The 26,725-nt window shown below is 41.5% G+C and overlaps 1 protein-coding gene across 2 annotated transcripts in view; it reads left to right on the top strand.

The window, feature by feature from the left end:
* The window catches only part of Cdh11 (cadherin 11), a 149,473-nt gene that overhangs the window by 49,317 nt on the left and 73,431 nt on the right, over positions 1 to 26,725 (top strand). Inside the window, exons 1-2 of one of the 2 annotated variants that reach the window (XM_071605209.1) lie at positions 11,438 to 11,455; positions 12,897 to 13,021. The gene's annotated coding sequence lies outside the window, so the exon portion shown is untranslated. Of the gene's footprint in view, positions 1 to 11,437; positions 11,456 to 12,896; positions 13,022 to 26,725 lie in introns of those variants that run through there. The other variant, XM_027939085.2, reaches the window with a different exon arrangement.

The raw sequence follows: 26,725 nt of genomic DNA, 5'->3' as shown, positions 1-26,725 counted from the left end.
ATTTCAGGACCCCCACTTACATGATGGCTTTACTTTTCAGATACCCTCCTCCTTTTCTTCCTCTCTTTCCCTTCCTCCTCTCTTCCTCTGCCTCACCTCAACATGGCCCAGATGGCCTGTGATTATCCTTGCAGAACCACTAACAGTTAGAAATACTTGATATGTTATTGTTGGAAAAAGTGAAAGAATGAATGAATGAGGGGTCGGAGCTATAGAGAATGAATGAATGAGTGGCCAGAGCTTTAGAGAATGAATGAATGAATGGTCAGAATTATAGTGAAGGCAAAATTCCAGGGAGGGCACAGTGGGCTAGGAAGGTATTCACCTCCCTTGGAAGCACAGTCCTCTGCTGTTTTACAGGCCCCTTTTCCACACCCTTGTCCATCCCCACTTCCAAGTACACAGTTGCCCTACTTCATGTGAGCCTTCTGTCAACGCCCAGGCATTGTCTGTTGGGTGGATCTGCCCACATCTGAACATGCCCATCCACTCCGAGGTTCTATAAAAATCCAAAGGAGTCATTTAGCTACTAGATTCATTGTTTCTATTTTTCCCTCTTGATTCCATAAACTTCATGCAGATTTTTGCAAATATGATCTTACCCGAAATGCTAAAATCTACAAAACAGATAAAGAAGAGCGTTGGTGAATTAAATAGAAAGAAGGAGAAAGGTGTGAGGTTCCCAGAAGTCCCACAAGGCTCTGCCCACCTCACCTCAGCTCCTCCAGCAGCCTTTGAGGTACCCTAGGAATACCCAGGTTCTGGCAAGGACAGCAAAGTCCCTGGATTAAATATGTTTTGCCCTCAGCATCCTGTGATTTGTGATGTCACTCAAACCTCAAGTCTGGATCTCTGTGTTTATCCTTTGCATCAGATGCAGATAATTATGCAGTGGGTGTAGTAGGAGCTATATATGGTGCAAGTGACAGAGATTTTGCTGTTTGTAACCTTGCAGCGATCTGGGTGGCAGGCAAATGGTTGGCAATATGTTTCCTCAAAACAATGTGGTCAAGGACTGAAGTCCCCGGGGCGCTGAGAAGGACTGTTGTAAACACAGAGTGTGGCTGAGTCTGTGCTGGGCAGGTTTGTGCTGGCTTAAAGGGATGCTAAAGAAAGAGCTGTGATCTGCTCTCTTTTATTAACCTTTTAATTTTTTTCTATGTCATTCATCACTATCCAGTTCCTTGCTATTGACTTGCTGGAGGAAAGCTCTGTAGGAGGAGCAGCTCTATTTGTTTGGCTCCTTACTTTTTGACTTGGTCAGGCACATAATAGACACTCAAGAAATGTCTGCTGACTGGATGGGTGATTGACAGATATGATGCTCCATGAAGTGTGTGTGTGTGTGTGTGTGTGTGTGTGTGTGTTGTGTGTGTGCATGCATAAAGTTGAGAATGTGGACAATCAGGAGGGGCTTGGTTATTGTTCAAAATAGAAGAGGCAGACCCAAGGGGACTTCAGGTGCTTTGACACCACAGGTGGCAAAAGCAGGCCTGTGGTTTATAGCAAGCACATAGCAGCCTGTGGAGGATGGTGGCTCACAGGCTCTCCTGGCGGAGAGTGCTGTGATGCATCCTTCCTCTCTGTGCCCCTCACCTGAGGGTGGGAGGCTCTGTGTGTTCACCTGCCAGTGTGGCAGTTCTGTACTGCCCAGTGGTTCTGCTTTCATTGTTGTGACTCTCAGGATGCTGCCCTTTACCAGATGCAGGGTCATCTGTGGGATGCAGAGCATGCTGGCATCAGTGTCTCCAGTGGCTGTGACCTGACTGGGGACCAGTTTGTCTTCTCAGGCACTGTGGCCATGTGACTCCTTGTGTGTCCTCCCCGTTTCGTATGCCACAGCCCTTGCAACTAAATGACTTACAAGCCAAGCTTTGCAATTGAAACTTTTACATATTATTCTATCCATGCTGCAATTTCTCCTTTTTACTATATAAAACAGTATTACGTTTTTCTCCATCCTATGCATCTTTGAGGGAAGTCTGAAATCCCCTTTGGAATAAAAAAAGGGTATGTGTAAATGCATGACACAAATTATAGGGGAAGTACAAGTAAATTCCTGGCCCAGAGAATCTTCAACCTAGTTTCTTCTATGTGAAGACCTAGTTTTCTGGAATGATTAGACTCTGTTCCCTCCTCTGTCACGACGTCAGGATTGGCATTTGTCTCTCCCTGCATTTCTTCCTCTGTCCTTGGGAGAGTTCCACCATCATTCATTGAAGTCCCTTCATATGCCTGGCTTGACATGGGATGCTCAGGAGGCTGCTCTGCAGAGATGCTGGGATGCAGAAGGGAGGGGGCATCTGTGGCTGCTGAGATCCCATGGGCTCTACCCCTCCCCCATCTCCCACTGGGGGTTTGGTCCCCCACTCTGCAAAGTAAGTGCAGTGCATTGGATGGGTGTTCTCACCCCTTCAGTCACCCACCCAGGTGTGTCTTCACGGTATCTGGGACCTCTTCTAATTATTATTTACATAGTGTTTTCCTTTGACTCATCTACTTCTCTTAAATATTTTTGAAGGAAGTTGTATTCCTCTCATTGATGCCCAACCAGTTCCTCTTGTCATAAATATGGGGTCACCCCAGAAATAGACATAATTAAAGGGAAGCAATGCCACTGAATGCATTCCGAGCCCGAGAGTGCCTTCTCTTTGTTCAGAGAGATTTGTTTGGGAATTGCTGCAAATCACTTTGCAGCTGAGATCAGGATTGAAAGAGAATTGACATCAGAGCTCCCTATGTCTTGACAATGGTGATTTAATACCAGTAATAAATATAGCAATTTAGTGGGTCCCTATTGTATCAGATCTTGCACTAATTTCTTTACACTGAACTTTTGTAACAGAAAAAAAAATTGATATCTTTGACAATGATGTTGACTGATATTAGTGAATCATAACTTTGTACCAGAAACAATAGTGTCATTTATATACACTGACTCTTGCTTCACCACTGCTCTGTGGTGTTATGATTCCCATTTGGCAGCTTGGTAGCCTGAGTCTTAAGTGACAGAACTGATAAGTCATAGAGCCCCCAGTGAAAACTGTTCTACTGGAATCAAGAGTTCCCTCAGCAGGGGGTGGGTCTCTAACTCTTCAAACTATCTCTGCTTGCTGGGTGACAGGCCCCTTGCTTTGGCTAGATAGGATCCTGTAGGCTTTCTCTGAGGGTGACATCTTGTCAGGGACTCAGAAAGATGACTGCCTGCATGTCACACCGGAAGCTAAAGATACCCCCCTGCCCCCATCACAGCTGGTCCCCAAGGTCTTCTGCAGAGACCTTAAAGATGGCCATCATCAAGATATTAAGTTTGGATCATAAAGTCACAAACTTGTGTTGATGTCAGAGACGCACAAGCCCCTGGCTCAATATTTCCAAAGATGAAACTAGAACCCTGGTGGTGGGAAGTGGGATGTCTTTACCTAGGGGAATTGATTATTCCCATTACAAAATTCTATAATCTCAAAGTAGGAAAGAAACTTAAGGTTCACCAAATCTACTCTGGTACCCAGAGCCAAATGAATATCATAATTTATACTGGATCAGGAAAGTGGCTTAAGTATTTCCAGAAATGAGTGATCAACTTGTGGGTAGTATTTGTGGTTATATCTGTATCTATCTGTATCAGACAGTTGCAGATATCAAAGACAAGAAAGCACAAAGAGAATGTGTATCAAAATCCAGCCTCATTTTCTTGGTTGAAGCTGTGTGCAAAAGGATTAATAAGTGCATCTTGCTGCAGAGGACCTGGTCAAGCCTCTGAGCCTCTGATCTGAGCACATCTCTTCATGTAAGAACAAGATTGCTCAGAGTGATCCAAACCCCATTCTGATAAGATGATCCAACTCCACACTATGTCGGACAATGTTTTATTTCTTTTTCCTCCTTGTTCTTTGTTTTTACTAATTAAATTAGTAGACATGGACATAAATTTTAACTACTCAAGGAATTAAACAAAAAAGATGAAAAGAAAAGGATAAAGGGAGAGAGGGAAATAAAAAGATAAAGTCAAATGGTCCTTTGAGGTTTTATGCATGTGTGTGTGTACGTGCCTCAGAGGTAAATCGTGGGGGACCAGCCTAGATAAAACTTGCTGTGAGAGAATTGGGTTCTTGATATGGGCAGGTGATTTTCCCAACATCCTTAATATCATCAAAATTTGTGCATACCAGCGAAGAATGTTATTTCACCAATAAAGTGCAGCAAACTAAAACTGAAACATTTTAATGGACTTCTTCTCCCGTGGACCCTGAATGAGTCCAGTGTACTTAATGAGGTATGATGAGGAGGCAGAGCGCCCACTGGACTCTCTCCCTGGCTCATGTCAGCCTCTCTGTGGCCAAATTCAAATCTGTGTCTAAGGAAAATTACAAGTTCCCATTCAGTGCAGCCCTGCAGACGCACGTGTGCCCAGGTGAGATCCTGTGCCAGGATTCTCCTCCTCCTTTCCTTATTCATTTGTTCAAAAGTTTTCCTACAGCATTTAGTTTGCACTTTTGTCTACTTAATACACAGTAAGCAAGTACACACTTTTTGACTTTGTAAAATTCATAGATAATTTCCCGTTTTCACAGCTTGTATCTTCAGAATGTTTCACAAGAGGTAAATAACAAAATAACTTTTTTTTTAAAAAAAGTAACTTCACATTTCAAAAGGAAAGTCCCACTTAATTTTGACAAACCTTGTTTTATTTCTATCTGAGCATAATGACCCCAGAAGGAGCTCTCACCTGCTATATCATAATTCTACGGATGGTACACCTTACCCTTCTTCTTACATTAAGAAGGTAGTTGTAAGTACTTTGGACACACAGTTAAAACTGCAGTGTGAGTGTATGTGCTTCTCTAAGTTTGTGAATATGGAGATTTGCCTCCTCCAGAGAAGTTTGCAGATATTTTGATTACTTGACTGAAAGTTGCCTAGATGTGAACAAATTAGAAATACTGTTCTTGGGTGTGGTAAGAATTGTTGTGGTCCTTCAATACTTTGTAGGTTCTTCTTTGACAATGGCTTTCTTTGGATGGTGTGGTAGCACTGTAAAGGGATATAGTTCTTAGTCATTTTTTTTAAACTCATTGGACTATTTCCCTAAATGAGTGCCCTAGTTTATATCTGAAGAATGCAGTTGAATATAGAAGTTGGATGCATTGTTACAGATTCAACCAGCCTGTGTCAGAATCCCGCCTCGTGGGTTAGTGGCTTTGTTATTGTGGCTAACTTCACTCATCCTTGTTGTACCTCATCTTCTTAGTTATGAAATAAGAAAATATCAAAAAAATTGACTTCAAATATTTTTATAATATTAAATTATATATTATAGGAAATTGCTTAGCCTTGCATCTGGCATCTTACAAGCTCCTACTAAATGTCAGGAATAGTCATTTCCTGTTTGGATTAAGTTGTGTCTGTTACTGCTCAACTCCTGAGCAGGTAGATGTGCACATCATGTGCATGAGATTCCAATCATGCCTTAAATGTCCAAAGATGATAAAATGCTTCACTTGGCATGTAGCATATTGAATATTTGGAAAATATGGATAACACCTTTCCAAACTCAATGCTTGCACAAATACATGCATGTTATTCTAGTCAGAAAACACCTGTTGGTTTCCCTGACTTTTCTTGTTAATAGCTGATTGCAAAATGATAGCCTACTTACTGATTTTTAACTATCTTTGAAAACAAACCAAATAGAATCTCATTGCATTTATCAAGGCTGACTAATTTGAGTCAAGCGAGTACAGCATCATAATCCATGGAAACACATCACAAATTAGACCTTCCATCTGAAAACAAGAAGATAAAAGGTCAATAGCTATTTTTATATATGTATATATTAGGAAATTACTTAACTTTTCTACATATTTTAGAAAATTACTTTATATATATATATATATATATATATATATATATATATATATATATGCATATACATATAATAGTTTTGTTATATCTGTTTGTGTAACTGTTATCACTCATTGACTACTCCAAAAGCCTGCCCTGTAGAGGGCTAGCAGTGTACTGACCTGGGCCAACAGAGATGCATATAAGATGTGATTTCAGTCCTCACATACCTCACAGTTTCCTTAGATGCAGAGTTGAATGGAGGCAAGTATCCATTATGCAAAGGGCTCTACCCATGGGAAAAGCAAAAGCAATAGAGTACATTAAGGGAATCCAATATGGAGCCCTCCAAGGAAGTGAAGGGAAGTCCCACCTAAGTAACTAGAATGGAAGAGAATAGCCCAGGGAGCAGTGTGTGCAGAGAGGCACTTAAATGCAGGACCTGCCAGGGTCAGCCAACAGCAGGGCTTACTGGGGAGGAGGTCAGGTGTGTAGGTAAGGCTGGGGCAGACCTGAGAGACATGCATAAGCTGTGTTAATTAGCATGGTCATTGCTGGACCTCACAGGAAACCATTTGGGGTTTTAATATGGTCGTTTTTAAAATATAAATTCTTTTCCTTCTAGTTGGTGACTTTTGTCAACAAGACAGTGTCTGTTTTGCCACGGGCATCATTTTCAATCAGAACCAAGAGACAAGTAAGCAAAATAAAATAAAACACAGAAGAGAGGTAAATGTGGTTCTAGAGCATATTTGATCATGTGCCCACTGGTTGCTTTGCAACCCAGCAATTCTTTTTAAAGCATGACCAGTCAACCGCATGGATAGCTTTCAAAATTTTTTGAGGCTTGATGTTATTAATTTTGTTTGTTTGCCATCTCCATAGGATGAAAGTAAAAGAGCAAAATTGCTAGCATTTTAGAATGAAAATAAAAGACACGCTCCTAGAGAAAGACTTCGGATTTTTGTTTTATTCTAGGTGTTCGCAGATTGTTGAACAATATAAATAGGCTCTGTGTGTATATGCAGATTTTTATAGTGGATGTGCTTAGATGACCCCCACGTATTTTGCCTTTTTATTTCACTTTTTTTTTCATTTGGTTAGAAAAATCACATTGGAAGAGTGAGAAGGGCCAGGCCTTTGGAGCCAGGGAACCCAGGTTGGAATTCCCACTGTCATCATTGCTTGGCTACCTTGGGCAAGTTCTTTACTTCTCGGACACCTGCTTTCCTCCTCTTGGGGGAGGTGGGGATGGAATAAGTCAAGCCCCTCCCAGTGCTGTTGGGGAATTTAATGTTCGAAAATGCATGCAAAAGCATCAGGACAATATACCAGGTATACAGAGATAGAACTGGAGCTTCCGGTATGACAATTGTCAGTATGTTAAAGAGAAAGTGAAACTCTATAATTTGGGTAAGAAATGGGGATAAAATGTCTAGTGAGTAGCAGGAGGTTTGCTCATATGCTAGATGACTGTTTGTTTATTCATTTCCCAAAGATATTACAAAGGCTGTGAATATTTATTTAGTTCTGCTCCCAATAGCCCTTCTAATAGGGAATTATTTGGGTACAACGAAAGACATTTGTAAATGCGGCTGATAAGACTGGCATCGGACAAGGACTGTTTTGTTGGACACAAGAATTCTATTATCCCTGGCTTTAGTTGTCAAGTGCCCGGGGAACCCAGAATTTATGGTGGTAGCACAATGGGCCTTTCAGGGCCCAGGGAAAGAGCTGTGAGATCTTGCTCCCCCGCTTTTCAGGGCTTCTAATCTTTTTATCAGGCCAGGACAATGCCGGATTCAGCGGCTGCCCGAGCCTCCTGATTGTCCATTGGCCGTCAGGTATTGTGCAGTAATTACCATGGTGACAATGGACTCTCTCTACGCCCTTCCATCGGGCGTTTGGAAAACGGCAAAAGTTGTCACTTTGTATTAGGTACCTCTAAAGCCATGGCTTACTTAGCAAAACTGCTAAAGAGAAATAAGATAATCGTGTTGAGTTTCATTTAAAGGGCCGCTGTGTCAAATCCATTTGAAGCCCAGGAACTCTTTATGGATGTTTTCTTGTAATTAGACGTTGGGCATCACCCCCATCCAGGCACAGAGTAGCCAGTCTTGGAGATTTTGACAGGAAGTTTGAGCTATGGGCTGCTGGCAGTCCTCAAACACACAGTGGGAGCAGAGATCTTAGCTGAGCCAGAGTGCTTCCAGGGCTCCCTGAGCTTCTCTGAGACTCAGTTTCTTCATATTGCAAAAGAATAGTATGGAAAATGCTTAGAGATGAATATTAATTACATGTTTTGTGACTGCATATCAACGTATGCAAGTATTCCAGTCTTTGGCTTTATACAAATATTTGCATGCATACCATAAGACTTTATGAATAGCAGACATACAATGGAAGATTCAACTTTGAATCTTATACCATTGTAAAATTGCAATGTCTATCTTTTTATAATGATAGTTATTGATTTTTGACTGTTTATATTAAGGGAGGTGTTTAATTTATTATCACTATTCTTCATAATAACCTTCCAAAATGGTTAATGATCTAAGTTTTGTAGAGAGGAAACTGAGGCACAGAAAGTTCTTGCTTGCCCAAAGTCAAATTAGCTTAAAAGAGGCAAAGCCTGCATTTTAAGTGCTGCTGTTCTCTCACACTTTATAGCTATCTGCTTCTTCCATTTAAAAAAAAAATCAGAACCTACAAACCTATCCTACAAAATATGCTTCACCATATGGTTTCAGAACTTCAACGATAACAGGAAAGAAAAACACCCAGTAGTGATTATTAATTGATTTCACCATCACTTTGATGATGTCAGGAACATGTGAAAACCCCCAAACAAAGGTCTCATCTGTAGGCATTTGGGGTCTGTTGAATACTTATAACCCCTTCTGCTTACAGAGCAAGAAAAGCACAGAGCTACATCAGCAAAGCAAGGTGATCTTTCTAGAAGGTAGGAAAATGTAAGGCTACTGCTCCATTTCTTTACCTAATAAATGTTTCAAACACCTAGCTTTTCACTTGATTATACAATAGCAAAATATGAATATTTAATCATGGTTTGTTTTAATCAGCTCCATTTCAGAATATCTCAATTCCCTGTTGTGTCATTATGCCAAAAAGTAGAAATTATCTTTGGCCATATCCCAGAGGGTTGGGCATGATCTACCCTGGGAAGTGGGTCTCATCTTTATAACTTGTAGAAAGGAGTGGATGTCTCTTAATGAGCTAACTCCACCCCACCCGCTATGCTACTTTCTTGCCCTATGCGATTGGACATTTATCACTTAGCTTCAGTTTTTATGTCTGTAAAATGGAGGTGTCAACCTTTTAGCTTATGATCCCTGTTGTACCTATAATGGGTTGAGCTCACAGAACATTCAGACATAAGTCTTAGGATCCTACAGCATGCACTCATGAAGTAAATGGAAGGGGACTATTTTCCAACCCCACTACCAGTAATATATACATATATACACACAAACACACACACACATATATATATATATACACACATATGAACATATATACATATATACATATGTATATATAATATTATATTATATTATTTATTTATTTTGGGGGTTGTTGACAATTATTCTGATATACACCTGGCTTGGCTGAGCCCACATTCTCAAAGAGGACCCATACATGTTGATCTATAAGCCACAACATTTGTTTTATTTTGTTCACAAAGAGAAAGTTATGGCCAGGCATGGTGGCACACGTCTGTTATCCCGGCGGCTCGGGAGGCTGAGGCAGGAGGACTGAGAGTTCAAAGCCAGCCTCAGCAACATAGCTAGGCCCTAAGCAGCTCACTAAGACCCTGTCTCTAAATTAAAAAAAAAAAAAAAAAAAAAAATATATATATATATATATATATATATATACACATATATATATATATGTGTGTGTGTGTATATATATATATATATAGAGAGAGAGAGAGAGAGAGAGAGAGAGTTTTTTTTTTTTTTTTTTTACCCCAGGGCTGTAATGGTTTGCAAGCCTGGAAAAATGAAGTGGGGAGATCCTAAGAGTAGCCAGGAGGCAGATGCAGCAAGTCTGGACTGTCGCGTTTTGGCTCAGGAGGGAACACATGGTTCCAGTTCCCAGGGGTTCCTGAGATGCAGGGAAGATGAGGGAAAGTGAATGTCCCAACTGAGAAGGTCTATACGGAGAGAAGATGTACAGCCAACCCGCAGAGCCCTCTCAGACCCATCAACTCTCCCCAAAGCCCAAAGAACAACTTAGAATGCTTGAATTTATCGTTTTCTTTCTAAGGCACAAGGTCTTCTTGTTGCACATGAAATTTTCACAGCTCCTATTTTGCAGAAGCTTGCAGTGATGAGAATTCACAGATGATTCATCCTTGTCATCATCTTTTTTTTTTTTTCTTGTTTGCTTTTACTTCTGAAGCTTTTCATTGGTTCTGCAGGCTTTGGCGAAAGAAGTTTTATAGAAAGCATTTTTCAGGGAGGTAAAGAATGCAAGACAAAGTGGGGAGTCCAGTTCACTTTTTATCCATTTTGAGAACTTTTAAAAACATGCTGACGACAGATAAGAGCTGCATCGTTGACAGACTGTAGTCTGGAGAAGGAAAACAGCAGAAACACGGGCCCTGAAGTCTTCTTTGGGGGCTATTGGCTGAATACCTTCAGCAAGAATTATATCCCTTTGAGTTTGGGCGAAATGGGGCTTTTGATACTCGGGGTGGTTGTATTGCATAGGCCCCTGGAAAGTGCCTTTTTCATCCCTGTTTATAGCATTCTGGTTACCTACTGATGACTAACATGACACTCCAATTTATACCTATCCCCTATAGTTCTGGGAGTTTTGTGAATTCATTTAGATGGTTTTTCCTAGGATTTCTCTCATGCCTGGTAATTAGATGATGGGAGCTATGTGAAGGTTTGAAGGGGTGCAGTGTCCAAGATGGCACCTTTACTCACCTTCTGGCTGAAGCAGAAGAAGGTGGGCAGCATCTGGCTGGCTGGGTACGATTGCTCACGGTATGATGGTTCAGAGCATTGAGACTCCACACATGCCTGCTGGCTTCTCCAAGAGCAAGCCTTCAAAGAGCACAAGGCAGGCCACAGGGTCTCTGTAGGAATCAGTTCAGACTGTGATGACATAATACCAAGGGCTGAGGAGCCTGAACAAGAGAAATTTATTTCTCATAGTTCTGAAGGTTGAGCAGTCTCAGAGGAAGGTGTCAGCAGATTTGATTCTTGGAGTTGGGGGTCTCCTTCCTTGTTTGCAGGTGGTCGTCTTCTCATCTTCTCATTATCCTTCCAAAGCAGAGAGAAAGTGACAGATGGAGAGAGAGGAGAGTGAGAGGGAACAGGAAGAGTAGAACATGTTCATTCTCTAGCTTCGTTACGAATGCTATGATGGGATTATCATGGGAGCCCCACCTCCCTGACCTTATGTAAACCTCAACATGTGTAATTTCAGGGTCACAAATATTCAGTCCAAAACCCATGCCATTTTGCAAATAAAATGTATTTATTTCATGCCAATAGCTCTCAAAATCTTATCTTGTTTCAACTTCAACATTAAAGTCCAATGTCTCATCTAAATGACATCTGAATCAGTACAGGTGAGAGACTCGATACAATTTATCCTGATGCAAAATTTCCCTGCAACTGTGAACTTGTGAAACCAGAGAAATTATGTGCTTCTCTGATATAATAGTAGGCAGACATAAAATAGACAGCCGCTTCCATTTGGAAAGAGAGAAACTGGAAGGTAAAAAGGGTGATGGGTCCAAATGAATCTAAACCTATCAAGGCAAATACCTTTAGATCTGAGGGCGCGAGGATGATTCTCTTTAGTTTGAAGCTGTGCTTCTTTGACCCTCACCTGAGGCCCATACAATACCACCTTTGCTATATTTTATTGGTTACCCAGGATCAGCTCAGATTTACCTGGAGTCTACACAGGGTTATGAGTAAGCGTGTGGTTTATTGCTGGGGTTATTTTGGTTTTGGTTTTGGTATTGGGGATTGAACCAAGAAGTGCTTAACCACTAAGCTACATCCCCAACCCTTTTTTAAAAATATTTTTTTTAAGAGACAGGGTCTCACTGAGTTTCTTAGGGCCTCCTGAAGTTGCTGAGGCTGGCTTTGAACTTCCTATCCTCCTGCCTTAGCCTCCCCAGCCACTAGGATTACAGGCATGTGCCATTTTTTGAGGACTGGATACAAGCAATATAGTTGCCAAGTAGGACCCTTTCCCCATCCATTAGCTGTTGTTGAGTGAATGGCTCCAGGTGGTTTTCCTCTATGACTCCATGTGTGTCTGTAAATAATCTCAGTGCTGCTATGCCCATGACATCTTAGCAACAGCATAGAAAAAATATATATATTTTTTGTTCTTCTTGGTACAGTTATCAGAAACATGGTGCTAAGGATAACTTAGTAGGTTTACTATTCATCTACTGTCCTTCAATAAGAAGGGTGTATATTGCTTATTTTGGACGAAGTTGAGGAACCATTGGATGGAAGCAAGATGAGGAGGGAAAAGTAGATTTGGAAAAAAAAAAACCAAAGCACAATAAATGAAATCAATGAAAGTTGCTGTTGACACTCCCCATGCAGATGTGAGTTGGTCCTAGAAGGTAGAAGCTCTAGAGATGAAGGGCATTCAAGTATTCCTTTGTTTTCTTGTCAGAGAAGCTACGCCAGTCGACACCTTTCTTGGTTCAGTACCCCCATTTTTAAAGACAACAGCTGTTTAGATACTTCATGTACTTCTTTTCATTCATTCAACAAATATATGAACAGCTGCTCTGGCTAGGGAATGTGTTAGACACTTTAGTAGATTTGAAGATGAATCAGACCAGATCCAGGCAGTACAGCCCAGCACAGAAAACCCAGAGTAACTCTTTCTTTGCACATCTGATCTGTTATCTTCCAATAGAAAAGCCTGTCTTCTGCAACTATGTATCCCCTGTGTAAAGTAGTGGATCATCTTATCAAGCCCTGTCATCTCTAAATTACTAAATATCTTTTTTGCTTTTTTTTTTTTTTTTTTTTCAGAAATCACTGTGCTTTTGGCTTGGTGGCTCCGTGATATTCAATTGTTCTGTCATTTGTTGAGCGACCAATCAGATGGGTGGAGTATGTTATAGAAATTGGCAGCAAGTATCCAATGGGTGAAGAAGGTAAGATGGACCAACATTACTGAGTGAGCCACATGTTGATATGTATGTGGAGATGGAAATTATGCCTGCTGGACCCATTCCTTAAGCCTAGCTTCATTAGGACCTTTATCCAATCCAAAGTAGAGATCTGAGAGAGAGGGTGAGGCCTACTTTCTTGGACTTTGAGGAATAGGATTTTTCAAGGTCATTCAAGGTATTCTCTTTATGGGACACTTACTATGTGTCAGTACAGGGATGATATCTCTTTTTAATATAGAAGAGAGAGAAGAAACCATAGAATATTATGATTCTTTAGCAAGGACTTGGCTGGACATGTTGATTGAGATGATTTTCATGTTGTATTTTTTTCTTTTCTTTGTTTTGAAAAGAATTCTTAAAATAGGATAAGGTGGCTTATATCCCACAAGGAAGAGCTTGATGGGAGGCTGAACCTTATAGATCTCAAAAGCCAAGAGCCTTGATGAGGATCCAGCAGGCCTGATTTTAACTCCTGGGCCCAGCTCTGCTAGATAGGGTCTGTGTGCTCTTAAGTTAATGAGCTCTTTTCTGGGGCCACGTGGTGATTGGATTTAGGGTCTAAGAGTTCTCAAGTTTTAGAATTCTACAATCCATTTGCCTGCATTCCATCTGGTCAGTGGTAATTGCAGCTATTTTCATAGGGCATCCAAATACCAGGCTAGAAATTTGAGGATTAACTCTGTAAGCAGGACATCCCACATCTGGGGGTTCTAGACACACCTACCTACACGTCTGTGGCTCATGCTCATGTACATGGCCAGCAGGTGCTTTGAATGCCAGGCCAAATGCACATCATGATATCCTCTCTAGCCCTTAGCTTTCTCCTGTGTGTCCCGCATTTGGGTGACAGCATCATAGTTCACCCCAGTCGGAAACACAGGAAGAATCCTTCATGCCTCTCAGTTCCTCCCCTCCCATGGCAATGCATTCCTGTTCATTCCTACTGTGAACTTGCAATTATCTCAGAAATATTTCTGTTTTCCTCTCTTCCTCCTGCCACCATCCAGATGTAATCCCAACCGCCTCTCTCCAATGTTACTGGAATTGCCACTTAACAGGTGTTTTCATTTGTTAGTATTTTGTTTTTGCCTCAAGAATTAGTTCTCCCTCATCAGCTCCAATAAGAGAATCTTCCACACACTTTCTGAACATTATCCCTGATCCAGACTTTACAACACTCTCCCACTTAACCCCTTTCAATAATAGAGACATAAGCTCCTGAATGAGCTTCTAGGACTTCTGAATGCTTTGCAGACTCACCTCTCAGCCACTCTCTCCACACCCAGCCCTCTAGAATCTACCCATATCACACACTTTCACTTCCCTAAAACCATATAACCCCTCTCTTTCTAAAAGCATTCTTACTCTCTTTTTAGCTTAGCTTGGACCTCACTGTGTCTGAAGAGTTATTTCTGATCCCCTAAGACTGAGCTGTGGTCAGCTTTTGGACAATCCTTTCCAGACAGGGATGACACCCCTTTCTGTGATTTCCATGTTGGATCATTATTGTCTATTTAGTTTCTGCTTTCCTAGCTATACCTTGAGGTACTAGAGGGCAGGGTTTATTTTGGGACCACCAAGCTCCTAGTTGTAAGCACTATATCTGGCCCAAAATATACAGGTAAAAGTTATTTATTAAACAAGTGAACAGAGATCTGTAGTATATTTTGAACAGAAAATGAAGGGAGAGAACAGCCATAATTGTATCAGTTAACAGATGCTGCATGCTGACCCTTGTCAGGCTTAGACTTTCTTTAAAGTCATCACCTCCTTTAAAGTTTGCAAAAGTCTGATATGGTAGGTACTGTTAATATCCAAAATCGTATAAATGAGAGAACCCAACCATAGAGAAGGTAAGTTGTCTATGGTGATATGCCATAACTTTTATGCTTGGCATCTGTATCTGTTAAAAGTTTGACTTTACCTCTAGCTGGGTCTTTTGGCACTCTTCTTCCTTTTCCTGAACAAATCCGCAAAATTGTTGACAAAATCATTTCTTTCCACATAAGGCCAGAGGTCTTTTCCGCAGTCCACACAAGCTATTGTTCAAGAGATGGGCATCAGCTGCGACTAGACCCATTGATCTTTGGAGATGTCCCAGATACTCATATGTTGATCATATATTGATGAGGATCTGTTTGGGGAGACAACCTCAACTTTGGGAGCTCCCAGCATTTTCTCCCATGCTCTGGTCAGTAGTTGTTAGGAGAAAATTCAATGAATGAAAACATTTGTCATCAAAGCAGATCTACCCCTCCTTGCAAATGCATCAGCCTGATTTGGAAGTTGTAGAGTCCACTTGTCTCCCTTGTGCATAATTTTTGGTCATCTGCTTTGAAACCTGGTTCAGCAGACAAAAATGCGTCTCTCTCGTGGGTATGTCTGTGAATGATGATCAGCTCATTTCTGCCAAGCTAAATGGGTCTCTTCATTGCATCCGCCCTTTCAATTCTTCAATAGGAGGTGAGAGTGACATTTCTGATTTTTCTAGATAATAGGGACAATTAGAATGAGGTAGCAATGAAACAGAGTCAAAAGTTAAATAGAAAATACTTGAATTTAATTTCACTTCTAGGAAATCTGTTAGATTTATTTTTTCAACTAGAAATTAAGAATAGCCTATTTTGAAGAACTTTGCGTAGCTTTTATTCCAAGAAGAGGAAGTCAAATATTCCAATGCCTGTGGAATAGGCATTGTGACCCAGAGCTGCTGGCCACAGTCATCCTTAAAAACAGAAGCAAACAAACAAACAAACAAACAAAAAACCAGCATGATACAGACAGAACAGTGCTTTCATCTTGGGGATAGGATTCTTGTTTTAAGGAGAGGAATATTGTGACCTGGGGGAAGAAAAGGCTCATTCATGATGATCGTCTTAATTTTAGGTCTGGAAATAACAAAACAGAACTTATCAACAACTTTAGCTCAAGACTCATTCTTTATACCCCGTGAGTTCAGGATGCCAGTGTTTCTTGATCATGTCCCTGTAATATAGGCATAGGAATGAAGACACTTTTCCTAAAAACTCCCTAGTCCTAAGGAGTCTGCATTTAAGTGGCACTGTATCTAGCAGCCAGACTCTAAGTGGAAGGAAAAAAGACTTAGCAAATCCTGGTGAAGCGGCTTGGGTTCACAGAGTCAGCTTTCTCCTTGACTTGCAGGAAAATCAAATTGAACGTGAATTTCCATTCTTGGCATACTCGTCTCACTTAGGTACCTTCTCAGAGCAATGGAGGAATTACCCGGGTAGCTACAGGACAGATCTCAGCCCTGCGACCTTGCTGGGTTTCTAGTAGGGCACAAGAGCCCAGATATGAATGCCTTGGAGAAGTAAAAGGGATGTGCCCTTTGCAAAAGAAGAAAGGTGCACACATTGACATCCTGATGAGTAATAATCATCTGAGGCTCCTGGTCACAGGTCACCCAGTTATCTCTCATTTGCATAGAAGTCAAACCCAGAAGCTGTTTGGGGCAGCTCACCTGTGTTAGGAAATCCACGAGGCTCTGTGTTGCCTCTGAGTTTGAAGTGTTGGCAGTCTGCTTTGTAAGCCTCTGGGCCTGCTGGGACTGTCTGCAAATACACTTTTCCTATTTCGGGATGTAGGCCACTGTGGAGAAGGAGGCCAGGTCATCTGTAGCTAGTGTCACTAGAATCATAAACAGTTGCTCAGTGTGCTTGGTGACCATCCATTGCAGATCTTCAATGAGTAATGTAACTGTGACTACTATGTTCAATGGACAGTTGCAAGAAATTCCTCCATGCCAGGCATGTGAATATCCTGCCGCTGCCTGAGATCAATATGAAAGGAAATACCTCAGCCGATGTTATGCTTCTCTAATCTTACTTTCTTTAAAGAATGATGGGCAGAGAACAGAGATCCCTCCCAATATTAACGACGATAACTGATACCTGTTATGCAAAGCCGTGTGGCAGGCACAGGACTTCATGCTTTTCAGTTACTGTCTTGTTGGATGTCACCCAAAATTTGATTGCTATATGCAGTGGCCATGATTTTTTTTTTTTTAATAGATGAGGACACTAAAGTTCAGAGGTGAGAGCAGTTGCTGATGACCACATAATTAACTATGGAAAGAGGAAGCAGAGTTTCCACTCTCATGTGCCACACCTCAGTGCCTCCTATTGATCAGTATGATTCTTCTAATTCGTTTGAACTTTGACTTTCAGTCTTGGACCGATGTACATGGGAGGTAATTGGAAAGCAATTCATATTGTTTTGGTATGGCCTAAATCTTGAGCTTTAAAGGTGTCCTAATGAATTCTAGGCTCAGTTTGAAGCTAAGTTTGTATATATTGAGTTAGAGGACAAGAGGGTTCTGGATATGTTCTCTCATCAGCCTTCCCTTGAGAACCATCTGTATTTTAGGCCTTGAACTGGGTCATATATGAAATGCACCTGTCTCAATACAACAGTGAAACCAAAGTTATGACTTTATCGTGACCACCCCCCCACCACCCCTGCTTTCTGGTGATGGAGCAGATAGAAAGCCATGGCACAAAGCCACTTCTAAACATCTTCACAGATTGTAAGAACACAAGATGGAATGATTCTGCTAGAAGTAACCAGAGGAGACTTCAGTGGGGAGTTCACCTTTGGGTTTAGACAGGAGCCTGAGTAGGAATTGACTGGGAGGAGGAGATCAAGACCTGTCAAGGGGATCTATAGAGAGGTTGTTGAGCTGTCCTTTGTAATGACCAGGTAGAGTGTCCCATGAAATGTTTATTTGTTTTAATTTTTATTTTTATTTAAACATACAAGATGTTGAAATAGATTAAACATTTTTAAAATTCAAAATATTAAAAATGCCTACAGAGACAGTTCCTCCAATTCCTGGTCTCTCATTTCCTTTCCAAGAGACAACCACTATTTTGGGTTTCCTTTGTGACCTTCCAAACAGTTATAAACATGCATCCACATAGCCACTCCCTCCACCTTTGTACACGTACATGGATGAGACCCAGCTACAAATACAGTTCTGCACACTGTCCTACACCTTTATTTTAAAAAGATTTTTTTTTTCAGTTTTCCTCTTGTTTTACTTGCCTGTTGTTTGATTTAAAAGTTGTGATTCTTCTTTTTGCTGTTAAAACATTTTCCACCTGCAGAAATTTTCCAAAAATAATACAATGAATTCTTAACAAACCCTTCATCAAGAGTCATTGACTTTTTAAAAATTACTTTGCTGTGTTCCGTGCAATGATTTTGTGAATTTAATTTCAAATTAAGGTGTAGTTTGGACGTCAGTTACCCAGAGAACCCAGCAAGCCTCCTTCCCTGCTGCTCACTTAGGGAGATAAATGTATTTGCCACTGAGAACATGTTCCTCTTAGGTCAGTTTCCCTGAGATGCCATGAGCAGTAATTCTATCCCCCAGGATAAAGGTGGCAGGAGGCTGACTTTGGGTCACTTGATTTTGGGGAAAGGATTGTATCTCCCGGTGCTCAGCAAAAACCAGCATTTGGGCAGATGAACATACTCCCTGCTTTTGTCTTCCAGGCCCAAAGGCCCAGGATAAAACAGACAGTCCAATTGAAATCTAATCACTTCATTTCCAACAACTGGCCATTGAGATAGAATTATGTCTTCTGTTCTTCTTGTCAGAGTCCACCCGGTATCTCAAAGGCTGGTGTGGGATTTCCTCCTTTCAAGATCAAAGCACCTGAGCATTGCTCAAGTTATCTGTGCACTTCCTCTGTGTATTACATGGCAAGGGATGGTTTGTTCTCAAAGTCAGAGGGACTTTGAATCCTGCGACCGGCAGGAAGTAACTTAATAAGACAGTGTGGTGGGGTTTCACAGTCATGGGCTCTGGGACCAGGAGGATTATTTTCAGCTATTCATTCATTCATTCTCTCATCAAATAATTCCTGAAGGCTTCCATGAAATTCTTGCATGTTCTATGCCAAGACATGTGCACACTATTTGTAAGATAGTTCCCCAGGATCGTCAAGGTGACAGGCATATCTTTAGACATATCTCAGCTAAAGAAGGCAGTTCTTATGAGCATGGTGGGAGGGAATTTCCATGAAAGGACTTCCTAGCCATTCATTCATTTATTCATTTTCATATGCAGGTTAACATACACCCATTGTCTTTTTACACTGTACTAAATCCACAGGTGCAGTTGACCACAGCAGTTCCTATTCTCGAGAAGTTCATAAACCACTTGGAGGTATTTTTCTGACCACTTTCTAATCCTGTTTCCTTCAGTTGGGTCTATCCAGCTGACTCCAGAGTATTTTATGAAGAAATCAGGCCATGGTCCATCAGTCCTCCCTGGCTCCACATGATTCCTATGACACAGAATCACCATTTGATCAGGAGGCTACTAACCCAAATTGTCCTCTGCCCTTTGGGGAACTCAGAAATCAAGGCATTGTGAGATGAGAAAGCAAGGATAGAAAGGTAACAAGCCATACCAAAATCTGCCACCAATTTATTGTGTCTGCAGAGAATCCAGAAGGTTGCACCCAGATACCGGGCAGGTACCTCAATTTGGAAGCATTAGAAAAAATTGTGAAAGGGCCAGTGAATTCATCTTTTAGATAGACTCTATGAATTTTAGTATCTAAACACCATTCCAAATTCTGCTGGGTTGGGTTGCCACAGCAACGATTCTTATACTATTTATTTTAAAGGAAAATAATGTTTTTTTAAAAAAAATTTGGTTGCATATTCACAAGTGCTAATGAGTAGGCACCTCTCTAAATGAATATCTGGAAAATCTCCTGAAGTATATTTCTATTCATAACAGATACTATTTTGAAGCTCTTAACACTTCTAAGCAGTGTTCAGAATTTCTAGGACCCAGGAATATTGTTACCCACCATCCCCAAATCATATGTATCATTCTTGGGCAGAGATCAAAAGCCTTTTTTTGGCATGTGAATTTTCATTCCCATTAGGAGTTTGAGAAGGTACCTGCTCAACAACCCTGATAAGAGGGCAGAAGCAGACTGTGTTCACTCAGGACTGGCCAAGGTAGTTGGTGCTCAAGGTCATGGAAGCATGTCCAGATCTCCAGCCCTTCTCCATTGAGCCACAGCATGTTTTTTTCTAATCTACACTATATCAAGTTGGTCCGTTCTGAGATGCAAGCTTCAGAAGTTTGGAGTTTTTTGAGGATAAAAAGAGCAAAGTCCTTGGCCTGGCTTCTACGATGGACATGATCCAGTGCCCACGTCCTCTCATCACTGGAAGCCGCCTTCCATCTTCCCACTTGGCTTTCCAATCATAGCTTATTGCTAGTAGTCCCTGAACACGCTGTAATGCTCCATACCCTGACTTTCTCACATTATTCTTCCTCTGTCCTGATTGGTCTGGGTACACAGAGAAGAATGCTGTCATCCAACTGGGGTTCCCAGACCCCATGAGATCGTATATATCTTTTTTTCCCCTTATTTTCAGAGGTCCTGGTTCCTTAGGGTCTTACTATAACTTCCACTTTCTCCATACAACAAATGTGAATTTATATTTATGGCCATTTTGGTATAAAGATAAATATAATCTTCTATCCTAAAAGGTCATTTTTTTTCTCATTGTAAAAGAAATTAAAACTTTCCGTAAACCATCTAAAATTACTGTGGGCCTCAGGCACTGTGCTTACTGTGACTAATGGAGAAGTCAGCACTGATGTTCCTCTGTTGACACATTGCTGTTCATTTATCTTTAAGTCTGCAGGATCCTTAAGAGGAGAATCAATCCCATGCCATCTATTGTGGTGTGTGGGGGTACATATGCACTGTTGGTGAATAGGCTTTCAGAGGGATGAGATATTGTTTCCATCTACCTGGCCTTTCCCTGCTAAGAATTTTGGCAGACATGGGACTAATATTTTTCCTTTTGAAAATGGACTTGGAACAGTAATCCTTAGCCCAGTCTCTGCCAATGCACCAATGCTGCCTTCCCCATTAAGTAAGCTCAGGGCCTGGGGCCTGTCCTTTAAAGGCACACCTCTTTAAAGTTTGCACATAGCTTCCCTGACTGTGATCACTTGAGTTGCATTCCATGCAAGAAGAAACTGAGGCTTAAAGAGGTTAAGCAGAGCATAGGAAAAGGAATTATCCTACCCAGGGATACATGGTAAACCAGAATTCTAGTTTTTTTTTTTTTTTTTTTTCCCACATAAAACCAATACTACATTGCATTTATCAAATCACACAGCAACCATCCCACATCAAGGAAGAGATTGCTTTATTTTATTTTAGTTGTTTGGAAAATATCAAGATGAAAAGAAACAATAGAAACCAAACAGAGAGAATTGCTCCTAAACTGAGCATTAAATATATTGGTCAGCTTTTCATTGCCATAGAAAATAATTGAGATGAACCACCTTAACGTTGGAAAGATTTATTTTGAAACGTGGTTTCAGAGGTTCCATTTGATGGTCAGCTGGTGCCCTTGGTTTGGGGTCTGTGGAGATGTGGTGGGGAGCATGTGGAAGAGCAAACCTGCTCATATCATGGTGGCCTGAGAGCAAAGGGTGAGAGAAGATTGACAGAGGTCCCAATGTCCCCTCCAACGGGACACCCCTGAGACTTAACTTCCTCCCATTAGGTCCCACCCCCTAAAATTTATGCCATCTGTCTCCAAATAGCACCATAGGCTAATAATCTTTTGGGGAGATTTAAAATCCAAATCATAATCTAATCACCCTGGCCCCTAAAAGACTCATGTCCATTTCACAATGCAAAGTACATTTAGTCCAACTTTGACAGTTCCTAGTTCTAGCATTGCTCAAAAGTCCAAGTCCAAAGTCTCTGCTGAGACTCAAGGCAAACACTTTCATGTGAATACCTAATATAAAAAGAAACTCACATATTTCCAAGATACAATAGCACATGGTAAATATCCCCATTCCAAAACAGAGGTATAGAGACAGAAAGGTGGGATGGACCAAAGTGTAGTCAAACACAACAGAAAAAAAACATGTAAGTCCTATAGTTCCATGTTCTACATCTGGGTGCATGATGTAGGGTCAGAGATGCACACCACATCTCTACTGTCCCAAAAGCAAGGGCACCAGCTGACCCTGGAAAGGAACCTCTGAAACAATGTGTCAAAATAAATCTTTCTTACTGTAAATTGATTCATCTCAATTATTTGTGAGAGCAACGAAAAGCTGACTAATATATTTAATGTTCAGTTTAGAAGCAATTCTACCTATTTGGTATCTACTGTGTCTCTTAGGTCTTGATATTTTCAAAAAAGCTAAAATAAAATGATGTAGTGTGATGTGAGTTCCCCAAGCATTGGAGAGCCCTGCCCCTATGGGCATGCTGGTTAAAATCTACATGGCCCCCTTTATAGACTTGCTCATGTCCCTGCCTGCAGTTTCTCTTGCCAGGTGTTCCATGTTTCTGACATCTCATCCTTCCTGGGGTCTCCACTGTGACTTCAGATTTATTCTTATAGCCTAATGCATTTCCCTTCAGGAGCTGCTTGCACAAACTCTGACTCTACAACATATGGTGTGGTCTTCCAGGTTATCCTTTGAAATCTTGATGGAGGTCTCTGTGATCTCATAAATTTTATATTCTGTATGCCTGTAAAAGTAGACAATGCCAAGGTCTGCTGACTATGCAAGGAGTTGGGAAGTCTGTGGCTATAGCAGCCTCTGAGTGCTTGATTGCTGAACATGGGAAACAATTCCCTAGGTGGTCCAGTGCATGCAGGTACCCTGGTGCTCCCAAAGGATAATCTTTGAAGGGAGTTCACACCTTTCTACTTCTGTGCCTGTGATGGGGTGGAGTCCTGGTGATTCCTGAGAGGCATCTTTCCTATCCCTATGCAAAGCACTTAGTTTCTTTTTAATGGCTCCAATCTCTTTTAACATCTGCACCTCCCTTGGACAGAACTTTAAGGGTGCTTCTTTGCTGGCCAAGTTGCAAGATTTTAAAATCTTCTCCCTCTGAGTTTTGCTCCTGAGTTTCACTGTAAATTTGGCTGAAAGGACCCAGTAATAACATGCCACAGCCTGAATGCTGTGCTACCTTGATATTTCCTCTGTCAGATAACTAGCCCATCACTTTCAAACTCAGCTTCCCACAAGCTCTCAGGGTATGAACAAATTGTAGATGATTTTTTTTTTTTGCCTGAATGCAACATGTGTGGCCTCTAATCCAGTTCGCAGTAAGCTCCTCATTTCCATCTGAAACCTCATCGCCATTTAGTATCTGCATTCTGTATTTCCATCAGCATTTCTTGACTCCTGAGCCCTCACTAGATTCACCAGTTAAGCTCCATTTATAGCATTCCAGGCTTCCATTAGCCTGCTTCTCCAAATGTTTCCAAATTCCTTCTATAAACAAATCCCAAAGGTTTCTGAACCACATGGTCATTTATAGTCATGGCATGGACCCACTCCAGGTACCAGTTTTCTTTGTTGCCTGCTTTCCATCGCTATAACAAATACGTGAGACAAATCCACTTAAAGGAGTAAAGATTTATTGGGGGGTAACTGTTTCAGAGCTTTCAGTCTTTACCAGTTTGTTCCATTGCTTTTGGGCCTGTGGTAAAGCACAACATTTTGGTGGGGATGTGTAGTGGAGCAAAAGTGGTCACCTTATGGCAATTGGGGAACAAAAGGGAGAGAGCAAAGGGCCTGGGGTCACAATATTTTCTTTTTTTGTGGTGCTCAGGATTGAACCCAGGGCCTTGTGCATGCAAGGCAAGCATTCAATCAACTGAGCTATATCTCCAGCCCCCAATATTTTCTTTAAGAGCACAACTTCAGTTACCTAACTTTCTAACACCAGTTCCCATCTCCTAAAGATTCCATCATCTCTTAATAGTGCCACAGGCTGGTGACCAAGCCTTTTGCCCAGGGGCATTTGGAGGACTGACCTTTTTGATCTAAACCACACTACTCTAAGATCCAGTTTCTGCTTCATTGGAGGACTGGTAGTCCTGGATTCTGGGAATGCTCTTGGCAGATAACTTTAGCTTAACCCCTTCAAGGTTTGCTCCACGTGCAGTTTCTGGATCATTGAAAGTCATGCCCTTTGTTCAGTTAGATCCCATTGGAGGACTGACCAGTAAAGGTTTGTCCATCTCAGCTGTACTTGGGGTGATTCTGAAAGGTCATGTTTAGCTCAGAAGACCATGAGGGCAGTCTGAGCTGTCACTGGGCTGCATCATTCATCACCTTCTATTTAAGTAGAGTTCTGTTTTCCTCACCTTTCCTTCCCTAGTTGTTCCTTCCAAGGGCTCCCCCTAATAAGCATCCCCATTGCTAAACTCCATCTCAGAGTTTGCCTTCCAGAGAATCCAACCTGCGACAACCTCTATTGAGTATTTTGCAACAAGCCTCCTGTGTCTCTGCATGAATACATCAGATTCACTTGTTCATTCATTGTTTTCGTTAAATGCTTGCTTCTTCAACAGATGCTCAGTGCAGTGCTAGGTACCAAGACAGCAGAGTGAGCAAGACAGTAAAGGACCTCTGGTTACATGGAACTTAAATGACTTCTACTTTGAAGACACATTTTACTCTTGCTTTTGCAATTTAATTTTGCATCTCCCAGAGCACCCTAGCTGTGTCAGCCCTTAGATGGAGAGACAAAAGAAGTCTCCCATTGCCTGAGCACAGATAATTGCTTTGTAGAATAAATACAGCTTCCTAGAGACTGGGAATATTATTCAAAATGGTCTTTCCCTCATCCATGCTAGGAGTCCCCTCAGGTAGCACCATCAGAGATAGGAGGGACTCAGGCTGGCACAGAAAAAAGAGCCTGGCATGTCTGCCCAGAATAAGTTTTCACAGGTTGGACTGAGGTACAGATGCAAAGGATCAGAAATTAAAAGGACAGGATAGAAGAGAAGCAGGTCTAGATTTACTTTTCAGCAGGAAGGGGTAAAGGTCAGGAATAAGTGAAGTAGAGGTCTTCTTGCCATCGCCCTGATCCTTATTCAACACCACTTAATGGCATCCCATCTAAATCAGAATTAAATCAGATTCACTGTGCAGCCAGTACCGTCCTTGCTGTGGTCACTCCCTACCTCTCTACCTCTCCTCTAGTTTATCCACCAAGCTGTGCAGGACCCTTGCCACCCCTCCCACAACTCGTTCCTCCCGTCCCCAGGGGCTTTGCATTACCGGCTTCCTCAGTCTTGGTGGGGTCTCTGCATGGGACAGACACCTTCTCATCAATTAGGGCTCATGTTAGATGTCCCCATTTGACACGCTTTTCTGACCTCATAGCCTCTAAAGCCACGTTCTCCAGTTCTTCATCATTTTGTCATTCTGTCTAATCCCTCACAGTAGTTACCATGATTAGTGAATATTGTTTTCATTTCATGGTTGACTTTTCGCCTATTTCCCTCATGGGACTGTAAGCCCGTGATGTTCAGAGACATGATGTGCCTTGCCCTCTCTATGTCCCAAGTGTAAAGAACATGGCTGTCCACACCAGTAATAGCTCTGTAAATATTTCTTGAGTGAATAACAAAGCAAATTCATGATTATTGAATGTTTCCCTTATGAGTAGACAGGAATCCTGTGGTGGACATGCCTGCCTTAGAGAATATCCTGGGGCAGAAGGCTGGAGGGCAGGCTTCTGCACATTGTTGGGATGAGCAGAATCTTCAGACCTCTCTCTCTTTCTCTCTCTCTCTCTCTCTCTGAGTTCCTCCTGACCATCGCTCACATTTGAATGGCATGTCTTTCGGGAACACTCCTCTCTTGAGAAACTCATAGCTGCATAATGGTGTTCCTAGGTGTGCATCTGTGCATTAATATGGGCCTTTCAGGCCTGCTACTGCCTGCCTGACCCATCTCTCCAACAGGAAAGACTATGCATCCATAATCCTTTAGAAAATTGGGGCTGACATGTAGCTTGGTGCCCAAAGTGGTTTCACTCAAGCAAACACAAGAGAATAATAGCCATGCACTTAAATGCTTGAGTGGGTATCAATCGGAAGAATGTTCCAATAATCCATGTTTATAAAGTCTGTTAGTATGAATTTTTGAAATAGCACTTATTCCCCTTTATTCTTGACAAATGGTGTTTGTAGCCATTGAGATATTTTATTTCAATTATGTGCCCGTGTTGTAGAGAGAAGGTTTCTGACAATAGCCAGGCAGAAGCCATTTTTATTATGTTTCTATCACTATTCCTGTTGCTAAACTCAATTGGACAGTTCATTAAGATGAAAAATTAACAGCACATGCTTTGGGGAGAATAATCATGGAACATGACAGCTTGTGAAGGGCCTCAGCATTGAGAGAAGCAGCCAGATGACAAACGTGTTGGTCTCCAGAAGAAGTGGCATTTGGCCAATCAATTGGCACCCGTGTGTTTATCAAGCACCTACTTGTGTGTTCAGTGCTGAGCTTAGGTGTGAGGGGAAAAGAATGTTCAGGAAACTTGGTCGTTGCCCTCCAACAACCTACCATTTATATGGGCATGCTGGGGAGATCTCCCTGTCCATCTGGAAGTCCCAGAGGGGAAGACAAGTGCCTGGCACTTAGGGTCTGACTGCACATTTAGAAATAATTCCTTGGGTGATTTAGAGATTTCCCTTGGCCTTGGGGTATTGGAAGATGTTCATTAGTAAAATGCGTCTTAAAAATAGTAGGTATTAGTGGCTAAGTGATTGCTTTGTGGGATCATGAAAATGTTCTCAAAGTAGGTAGTGGTAATCCATGTACAATGCTATAAAAAT

The sequence above is a fragment of the Marmota flaviventris genome, chromosome 18 (assembly GCF_047511675.1).
Source record: "Marmota flaviventris isolate mMarFla1 chromosome 18, mMarFla1.hap1, whole genome shotgun sequence".
NCBI lineage: Eukaryota > Metazoa > Chordata > Mammalia > Rodentia > Sciuridae > Marmota > Marmota flaviventris.
Note: the sequence above shows the minus strand (reverse complement) of the source record. Positions and strands in the feature narration are given on the sequence as shown.